General features: G+C 35.4%; 1 protein-coding gene across 1 annotated transcript in view; it reads right to left on the minus strand.

Moving 5' to 3' along the window:
- Positions 1 to 10,856, minus strand: part of chst1 (carbohydrate (keratan sulfate Gal-6) sulfotransferase 1) — a 35,448-nt gene extending 24,592 nt beyond the window's left edge. The window contains exon 1 of the mRNA XM_077713512.1: positions 10,624 to 10,856. The gene's annotated coding sequence lies outside the window, so the exon portion shown is untranslated. The remainder of the gene's footprint in view (positions 1 to 10,623) is intronic.
- Between the last annotated feature and the right edge of the window lie 277 nt (positions 10,857 to 11,133).

Below are 11,133 nucleotides of genomic sequence, written 5' to 3' on the forward strand. Positions count from 1 at the left end.
CTCCAGTGGCAATGTCCAATTCTGCATGATTGCAAAACCTTAAGGGGTTAATTTTCCAAACCCGAAATGTGCTCTATGGTACTTTATAACTGCACCACCTAAAATGTTAGGGAATTGATTGTAATCAAGTTTCATTTGAGATGAAAATAATGGAGTGTGTAGAACTATATACATTTGGTTGGTTTACCGACTGACAAGTGTTCCACGTGACAGGTACTTGACTCTCACTGCATGCCTGTTTCCCTAAATCTCCAAATCTAACCCCAGGAGTTCAGATTTAAGTGACAGCCAGTGAGTAAATCAGGTCAATGGTTTTAATCCAATATAATCCATTCTAATCTCATAGTAACCATAGCAGAAGATTACATTTGTGATTAAATGTAATTGCAATGTTAAAATCCTGATTTGGCTGCAATTCATAGTACTGTCCGATTAGGTAGTAATGATCTCCATTTACCCCCTTGCCTTCCAACCTTCCCACCACCGCCAACTATATATTTAAACCTACTTTCAACACAATACTGATATTAAATATCGGGATTTTGTCTTAGATGAGGGGATAGTTTGCTGCATTTTCTACATACTGTAATGCACTCATTCATCGATTATTCGTAACGCGCATGCTCGCAAGGGCTGCAAGGTTGCTAGAGGCTGTCCCATCTGACAGGCCACTGTAGATGACTATACTTTTAATCAAATGTTTTTGTGTAACTTTCATTTATTCATCTTTGGGTCCATTTATCGCCTATTCCAGCTAGTTATGAGCAGAGTGCAAGACAAACCGTGAATTGGTTGCCAGCCAATCTTAGGGGAAATATACACAAACAACCGTTATACAACAATCAAGAATTTAACGTTTTAAATCAGCCTATCATGCATGTTTTTGGGATGCTGGAGAAGGCTAGAGTACCTTGGAAAACCCACGCAGGCTCGGAGAGAACATCCAAACCATACAAAAGACCGGAGCCCGGTATTGAACCCTTTAATTGAGAACTTTGAGGCAGATATACTCACCACTTACCCATTTTGCTGCCTATGAGTATAACATCCCTTGATGTAAATATCCCATATTGAGAAATTGATTTTCTTTCCACATACACACAAATTTGTGAAATTATGGCTGTGTGGCTTATAGTCGGGTGCGCTCTATAATACAGAAAATAAGTATGTATTTATGCAATGTGTTATATGTTGAAGTTGAAGTATAGTGTGAATCACAGTCCTCTCCAGTTTCTCCACTCTTCAATAGTTTCACTGTGGAACCATAATTGGGACAATCTTCTGTCATTGATAATGTTATGATAGAAGCTCGAGCGACTGATTCCCTTAAGGATACAGGTGTCATGCAGATCAGATGAACACACCTTCTCTGATCATGATATGCAATTAGAAAAGATGAAAGCAGCACTCATAAGTCACTCCAAGAGAGATATTAAAATTGGCAAATGAGATACAGGCATAAGGATTGACTCCCAGGTCGGAAAAACATTTTCTTAGGCAGGGGCATTGAAAGATTTGTTTTTATGATCTACGGATTTACATAAATCAAAACTCACTCAAGTTTTGTGTATCTGCAGTGTGTTTCACGTTCTTTAAAACACGCAGGCCTCTAGAAAAAATGCAATACAGCCTCATAAATATGCAGGTGGTTTTTCAAGCGTGCTATGGTACACTAGAGTTCATTTCTAAAAGTATAAAATGCTGTCCCATTCCACTGCAGAATGAAAGAAATATTCAATCTTTGCTGTCTTCAAACATGCATAATTGTGTTGACAAATATACTAATCCAACTATTTATTTATAATTTCATTTCAAAGTCCCTTTAAAATAAATAGCTGCCAAAAATTTGATAGTCTGATACTCTTGGTCGAGACATAGAAAAGGTCTAGAAAAGGTGATATATTTGTTGGCAATTTAATGCTTATCTTTGTCCCTTCTTTTCCAAAATTACGTGTCATTGAATAAGTTAACCATCAGGATATAAACTATAACACAAATTAGCAAAGACTGGCTGTTGAAGGCGTTGATAAAATTAGTATTGTGTCAATAGAGTCATTTATCTTTTGTAGCTAACAAGGTGACACTTGAATGGCATGAATCCATAGTTCCCCATCAGCCATATGGTTTTAGTGGGATGATGAGTGATGCTCTCATGACAATGTTTTAGCAGCCAGAGTCGTATGTGTCATGCCAGAGGAAGAAATAAGAGAGGTCATGGTGGATTTAAAAACATTAAGTGGATCATTTTTAAAAGAATGAAAGATGATTATCCACAAAGTCAAAGTCGTAAAGCGGAATGTTTGAGAGGTTTTCTATCTTTTTATGCTTGTTGTCAGTCTATGATGAAGGATTTTTTCTGCTCACAAATTTTTCCATGGTTCAACATTTATCAAGTTTTAAATGTTTCTTCGCAGCTGATGTACATTTTTGTACAGTTCTATAGTCCTACTACGCGAGGGAAGTAATCAGCCAAAATCTGGCATCATTTTTTGACATTGGCAAAGGTCTGCTCTCTCTTGAGATTATTATTATTCCTATTTATTTTGTTTCAGTAGCAGTGCATGTCAAATAAAGCTGTATTAATTTTCTCAAAGAATCTCATCCTCTTTGCCATTTATAATTTTACCATTCAGGCTGTCTCACAAAACAAGAGCAAAAAATGGATTCCGAACTGAACAGTGTAAATCCTTAATGGTAATGTGCACTGAACCTTGAAAAACCCGGTTAAGTGAGTAATGATCCAAAAATAAGGATAACAGTCACCATGATAGATTATAAAAATAACCTCAAAATCCTGTAAAAAATGAATAAAAAAGAAGTATCAAATACATTTCTACTTAAATATGAAATAATGTGTACTGCTATATTATATTTTGGGATTTAAAAAAAAAGGGCAGAAAAACTTTTTGTTTGCCAAAAATGTAAATGTAAAGAAATATATCATGCTTATCCTTGAGCAGGCTCTCAAAAAACATTTAAAAAAAGAATAGAAAGCATTAAACATATGTTATTTTAGGAGCAATATATCATAAACGGTACGTATATGTTTAGAATTACAGTAATTTGAATAAATCTGACTTCCCTCTTTAAATTGATAGAGAAGACATGCATGCAACTTGACTGGATATGAAGCTCTACTTGCAGGGGAGCCCAAATCCGGCCCCTATCCAGTCTGTTTTCCATATCTCACTCCTCTAATTCACCTGAATCAAATGATCAACTCATCAGCAAGCTGTCCAGAAGCTTGATAATGATCCTGATTACTCGATTCAGATGTGTTGGTGGAGGGAGACTGGATAGCGCCTCTTGCAGACCAGAGCTGGACAACCCTGCACTAGGGTATAACAATGACTGGATCTAATTCTTTTCTAAGAGAGTACATATCAAGACCAATAAGAAACAAAACTGCAGTTGAATAGAATGGGAGTAACGGATTGGCTTAAAACTGAGTGGTTGTCCTTGGATTGGAAGGTTTCAAGAAAAAAAATCTAAACAAAAGCAATTATTCAATGACCTGGTGTGTCCTTGCCAAAACACTGATTTTCTATGCGAGGGGAGTGAAAGAGAATTACTCCTTTGGGCATTAAAGGGGTTTGACCGTGCTCAAATTAAATACTGTAGATTGATGAAGTGTAATGTGGCAACTGTATCAAAAAATAGATTAAATTGCAGATTGATTAAAGGATAGGTGGACAAAGACAGGTCAAAGACACCTTCCCTTTACAATACTAGCTGCAGTCAATAATATGTATCTAAAGTACCACTGATAATCAGCTTGTTAAAGTGGAATATTTCTAAAAATGTATACGTTTAACTATGATTAAACAAATGATTTGATTTGCAGAAAATGCCTTTAAATTGATTGGTGACATAACTCAAACTGAATGTTCAACATTTAACTCTTTAAGTGCCAATAACTGTTGTCATTCATTTACTTATCATTGCAAGGGTCGCGGGAGGTGCTGGAGCCTATACAAGCTAACTACGGGCACCAGTAGGGCCACACCCGGAATTGGTGGCCAGCCAATCACATGGAAAAAGGAGATGGACAACCATAAACTCTCACACTCATAACTGTGGGCAAATTAAAGTGTTCAACCAACGTACCATGCATGTTTATGGGAAGTATGAGGAAACCAGAGTACCCGGAGAAAAGCCACACAAGTCTGGGGAGAACATGCAAACTCCAATTAATCCACAAGGAATGTATCACACATGCTTACCTGACAGCTTAGTGAGTCATTACTTTGATGATCAATTAGCTTCTTCTATTGATAGAAAGTTAATACTGCAATCATGTTTGCCCATATAATTAATAGGCCTATTTCCTAAAACGAGGAAATAACGTCATGCTGAGAAAACGTTCTCTCGGCATAATGTAATTTCAAACAGTCAATTTTGCTTTAACATTGTCAATCAGAGAGCAAAAAAAGGCAGCTTTTCTTTGCAACTTTGCTGTATAACATTTGAAAATGTACACAAATATGTACTTAAGACAGACAACTACATACTAATAAATTAGTACACATCTACTTAACAACAAGAGTCCTTCAAGGACTGTGCTTGCTACATTTTGTTATGTGTATGTCTTTGTCTTTTGCTACATTTTGTTGTGTATGTGTTTGTCTTTTGCTACATTTTGTTATGTGTATGTGTATGTCTTTGTCTTTTGCCTTTACTTAATCTTAACCTTAACTTTGTTGTTTCCTGAAGTTGAAGAATTGGTAGTTACATTTTACAATTCCATGGGGAATTACTTAAAAAAGATTAGAGACATTTTGTCTTGTATATTTACTCAATAGTAGTGTGTTAGATTTTAGTACAGCTAAGTAACCTTGGGATCTGCTGGATTTGTAGTGGCTGTTAAATAACTGTGTCCTTAAGATTTGGTTTTGTGAATTACCATTACAGAAACAGCCTCCTGAGCAGGAGTGGGTGATAGTCAAAAAGTTATAAAAATGAGTTAATGCTCTATGAGGGATTTTTTTGTAGTATTGGTAGATTGCAATATACTATCAGCCTAAGCATGTCAAACCGCGGGAGCATATATTATATTTTTTCTCGTGTTTTCTTCTGGGCAGGTGCAAAAATTTCGATTTAAAGAGTGGGAGGAATTTAAGAGTTTAATAAAAGTCAGAGTCTTTAGTTTACTGTGTTTTCCAGCAGTACTTGCTTTCTTTTGTTCCGTTTACGTTGAGGGGTTATAAAGCTTGTGGCCAAAATAGTATCACCAAATTCTGTGTCATATTGTCAGCCAACTTCTTAAAGTCTGTAGCAATTTTACATTGAATTTTGCATTTATAATTATTCATGTATGTGACATTGCCATCAGCTTTCTAAAAAAATATATATTTCTGTTTATTGTCAGTCTAAACTAAGTGCAGAGGGGAGAACTCCTTTATATACTCTGGGTCTGGAATATACACTTAAACTATTGTCAATGAGTTTTTTAGGTATTCATATACATTATATATTTAAGCCAGATGCAACTTATGTTTTCACTTCTACCTGTTAATATTGTCTTATAGGTGGCTTTTCCTTTCATTAAAAAACATACATCACAATTGTAGACATAGCTAAATATGAACAAAATTATTCACTGATCTGCTTATGTTTGAAACATCCATTGTCATTATGTAAATGTATTTCACCTTTTTCTTTGAAAGGATTGTTAGAATTAGAAGGGCAAACTGATAAGGGCTGAGATGAAGCCAACATTGTCTACTGCCCGGTAGCAAGTGGGTTTATCTGATGATAAATGTAGTGGCCAGCATCTATAAACCTTTGCGCTTTTGCCAACTGTGCTGGGTCAATACTACCATATACAATGACAATAATACACTGTTTTGAAATTGAAATATTTCTCAAACTTGATTAAGTTGACCAATGATAGATAAGAGCCTATGTAATTGTATCCATACATTAACTGTGACCTCAGTAAGGACATCCAGTAAATGAAATTAATGGATTGTATCATTGTTTTGATCATGGCCTGCACTCCACATGGCCCCTTGTATTAGATCATTTGTTGTCTTTTTGTCCATACAGTTGTACTTGAGCATCTTCAAACATCATCAAATGTGGGAGGAAACAATTATAAAAGCCCTTCTGTCCTACATATGATAGTGTCATCTTGATTGATGATAGTAGTCTGTATTCTTAGTGTTTACAGAGCCCTATTGAAAACAAAAACTTTAAAGAATCATGCAAAAGAAAGAGCTGGGACTTTGTTACTCACAGTGTTATTTGGAGACAAGACATATTGGTTAGGTGGGCTATATTGCCAGTAAAAAGTTAGTGCAAACATTATGTAAATAAATAAAAATTAAAAAGTCTCATCAAGCAAAGGTCAGATCAGACTCAAATAATTGATTGTCAATTGTGTTTTTGAAAGTAAGTGATAAAGAATCAAGAGTCATTTTCTGATCATGTACATATCAAAGTATGTATATTTTGTGTTGAAGAAGTTATATATACCTTAACAGCTAAAGTGTACTCCCAATTTGTCCAAAGCCCATTGGTTCTCAATCTCAATTATCCTCAACCTAATGTATGTTGGCACTATCCAATCCACTTCCTAATTCATGAATCTCACTTGTTGGAATGAAATGTCACCACTCCCTTAAAAAAGATTTGTTTGATATCCAGTGTGACACAAAGACTACCCACCCCCTGAGGATGTAGTTCTTCACTTGCCTAAATTTGGTGCGGGAAAGCTTGGGATCAATTCTCGCTTGGTGGCGGTATGATTGTGAAGTCAGCAAGGATATGCTCCAGCACACCCTTGCAAGGATGGATGCATGGTATGAATGAACAAAGTTAATCCAAAAGATTCCAGAATTAACATATATTTCATCGATAGTTAATATTGACAAGGTTTTGAACTAAATCATAAAATCTTTTCGCTTTAGAGTAGGCTAATCCAAGAAGATTAACTGCTGGGCAGCTGGGTTTGACATAAAAGAAGACTATAAAACTAACCGGTTCTGTCATCAAGCTTAATATGCTCTACCTAAACTCCAAAAGCATGCGGGAACAAAATTAGGTCAATTAAAAGTAATGTATTAAACCTAGGAAGCACAAAACTTGAGAAATGGGGTCAAACAAGAAGAGATAAACAAGGATAACACAAGAAGACATGAAATAACAACCATTTTCATTCAAAATTAAACCCTGAGCCATATAGAGTCACGATGCAGGAAAGATGCCCATCACAGACCCAAATTTCTTACAATTGGAGCAAGCACAAAACACAAATGAACACTCCTCCGGAATGGTAATCCATCCATTCATTCATTATCTGAACCGCTTATCCTCACAAGGGTCACAGGGGTTGTTGGAGCATATCCCAGATAACTAAGAGCACCAGGCGGGGGACACCCTGAATCAGTGGCCAGCCAATCGCAGGGCTCAAGGAGATGGACAACCCATGGTAATTTAGCTAGCTGTATACTGGACAGATATTCAGTTTAGTTAACCCAGAAGTTGCATTTGTTTTGTTTTTAAACTGGAATATGAGAATATCTATTTTTAATGCATTATTTTTACATAACCACATTATTGCCAGTGACCCAATTGTGAAAGTAGCGTCATGTGCAGCAGAGTAGAATTTTTCTTACAACGTTCAACAAGTAGACTTGGGAGGTCATGAACAAGAAGACACTCAGACGACACTGAGAGGACTGAAAGGAACAAGACTTCCAACGGGGATACTAAGGCTAGGTTTCAATGCTTCCCGACTGCTAGCTATACTGACACAAGGCAAAGAACAATTGATTTAGTGGAAGAAGAGGTAATTTGACATTATGGCAGACCAGTGTCAATGGCAAACAAATGGAGACCAACATACAGGACTGAACATGGAGAAGTCAATAATCTAAATCAAAACATAATCTCATGACACATCATCAAAACTACTACTCATCAGATTTTATTGTTAAATTATTGGATATGAATTTGGATGAATCTCCATAAGATGTTACTCTGGTGAATGTTTTTCTGTGGCATAATTGTACTCGCAGTTGAATTTTGTAATATATAACTGTGTTGTACTCTTAATTGCTTGTTTGTAACTTTGAATTATTTTTTAAACTCATTGGAGACATGTTGTCTGTAATAATACAAGTGCATTATCATTATTCCATCTTGATTTCCTTGTAAACTTTATTCTACATGGAATGATCAAAGGGAAGCTTATTTAGTTCAACCCATTTTGAATCATGGCTATTGTTTGCACACATTCATGCATAATGTATTACTATTACATTTGAATAAACAGTCATGCACATCTAAATTTCTTTGGTGTCTTCTCAGGTGTATTTATTTTCAAAACAAACTCTTCATAATTGTTTTTATGAAATTAACAGATGCATGATATATTGATATCAAGGGAATGCTGAATATAACTGGTTTTCAAGGCTCAATGATTTTACTTGTGCGTACTTGAATACATATACATGTTCATTTTTGTGTGTGTAATGAACAGATTTAATCAATATTATTCCTGGTTTCCATTCTTTTCTTTCTTAAATAAGATCTAGTATCTTGCACAATAAATTATTTCCATGGAAAGAATAACTGAATGATATAACTACACAGTTTAAGTCAAACCAGATACAAACCTAATCCATATTTGAATTGCTACGTAGCATATGTGTCTACACCTTAAGTTTTATCATAGGTCTAATTCACTAAAAGTTTTGTTTTTTCCCGTTTGCACACAAAGTGAAACATTGTTTTTTTTTTTTTTTTTTTTAGTAAGTACAAGGCCAACCAAGGAAAGGAAAGGGAGGGACAGAATAGAACACAGTATATTGCAAATAGAAAAGAAAGACTTAGTTAATAGGACTGGTTACAAAGTATATGCGTGCCATCCTGTGTCCAGCTGCTCATGCATACATATTCACACACACACACACGCAAACACTTATGAACATGAATACACACACTACGGTTCCCAGTCAGTGGGAGGTCGTCCAACTGTGTGCTTCTACCCCATGAAATAAGCTGCACCCCCAGTCTTCTAGCATTACGCTTTAATTTAGAGCTCCAATGGTCAGAACAACATTGTGTGACCTGGGTATTCCAAGCTCCACCTCAAAAGTGTTTTTACCCGCTTTTAGAAATGAAAAAAAAAAACTAAATGATGTATTATTTCTCACCTTTCACATTGGAGTAAAAACTTTAATAAAAAGATCATGTGGTCCAGGATATCTTTAATATTTAGTTAAATATCGCTCAAGAAATTACTTCAACATAGTTGACAAGAGGACAATAGACAACCATACACATTCATATATCTAAGGGGAATTTAGAGTGTTTAACCAGCCTACCGTATGGATCGATCCCTCGACCCCAGAACTCTGAGGCCCACGTACTAACCACTCGTCCGTTGGACCGCCGTAATATGCAAACAAGAAATTAAAACTGTAAATAAAAAAACTAAGCTAAAAAAGTTAGAGAAGCCACAGGAGAAGGGAAAAGCCAGGGACGAGTATAGAAAAATAGAATATAGATTCATTTTAAAAACCATTAGGCTTTTACACAACATTAGAAATCCTAAGAATCATCCAGAACTCAGCTATGCTGCCACGTTACTTGATGACTTTAGTTTTTTTTATGATTTTTTTTTGCTCAGAAAGGCAGTGAATTGTGGAACTTTTTGGGATTCAGTGTGTTGACATTATAGCGTTGGGAATTGTATTTTTCAGAAGGAAGTTAGCAGGGCTTTTTTTTTAATAAAAAAATGTGTTGAAAAGAACAATGTGCATTTTTTTTCTTCACCCAAAATTTTTTAATATCTGGGTTTAAAAAAGGAGGTAATAAGTGGTGGGTCATCTAAGTACATGTTCTCAATTCTACAGTAGTGGCTTAAAACAGCAAACAGACAAAACCCAATCGCAAACAAGCACTGTTTATCCTGCAAGCTGAGCAACCTTGATAATTAATCATTCAGTTTGCCATTCAATTAAGTCCAGCATATCCAAACAATACCAAATATAACACTTTGAAACATAAAAATAAGATTGGGATCTATTGTAGTTTTTCATTTGCTTTGACATAATCAATGACAGTGAAATGAAATTTCAAACCCATTCATCTGGAAAAGGTCAACGACTAATCACCTGCTTGTTTGCCGTACAGGTGGGAAGCGGTAGCAGCTGTGTATATAAAGTGGTATCAAATAAAGGATTCAAAATTTTATGCTGCTTTCTAGTCTTTTGTTCTGTTTTTTTAATCTCCTCCTCTGTATTAATCCCTTTTTTTATCTTGTGTTTTTAATGTTTTTAACACCAATCTGCACAAGGGACTAAATATGGCTATAATCTTACATATTTACATGAATATTTTCATAAATATGTTTTGACCCCTAAATAAATCAAACTCAAACATGAATATAAGTCGAAAAATCAAACATTTGCTGCCATCTAGCGTCCTGATAGTAAAATACAGTTAGGTTTACAAAAGCTATGTAACAAATAATATCAATAATAACTGGCCCAAACAAAATATATAATAACAAAACAAATAAACTTTCTTAAAACTTTCTTAGCATGTTTATTTTTTAGTTCTTGTATCAACACACGCTAGTCAGCATTAACAGCCAGAGTGCCCAGTGCTTACCTTCCGATCCACTTGCAGCGTTCCATGCAATTTGGATAAGAACATAGCTACACCAAAAGTGCGATGAGGCTTCAAAATTGTCACAAAATGTCTCATAAAACCACGAGTAAAGTGTTGTTCTGGCTTTCATTGATTGGCACATCATTTGGCAAGACGCAGTGATGCAATTCCTTTGAAAATTTAGACCGTTTGCAGGGTGCAGTGACCAAAATAAAACACGGATAGAGCATTTGAACGCAACCTTAAACAAGGAAGTGCATTCAAAACAGAAATATGTTACTTCCTGTAGCAATTCAGTATTTCGTTTCAAGATAAAATAAAAAGTGAAAGCAAATGTTTGCATTCACAGTAACTCACCCTCTAAGATGCAGATCAGGGTATAAAAATGTTCCTTAAAATTAAAATTGCATATTTTATTGATTATTGTAACGATGTTTTTTTACAGACAGGATATAATACAGAAAATAGATTTTTATTTTGGTAATAGAGCGGCAATGACGTTTAGTTGGC

Source organism: Stigmatopora nigra, chromosome 3 (genome assembly GCF_051989575.1).
Source record: "Stigmatopora nigra isolate UIUO_SnigA chromosome 3, RoL_Snig_1.1, whole genome shotgun sequence".
Classification (NCBI taxonomy): Eukaryota; Metazoa; Chordata; class Actinopteri; order Syngnathiformes; family Syngnathidae; genus Stigmatopora; species Stigmatopora nigra.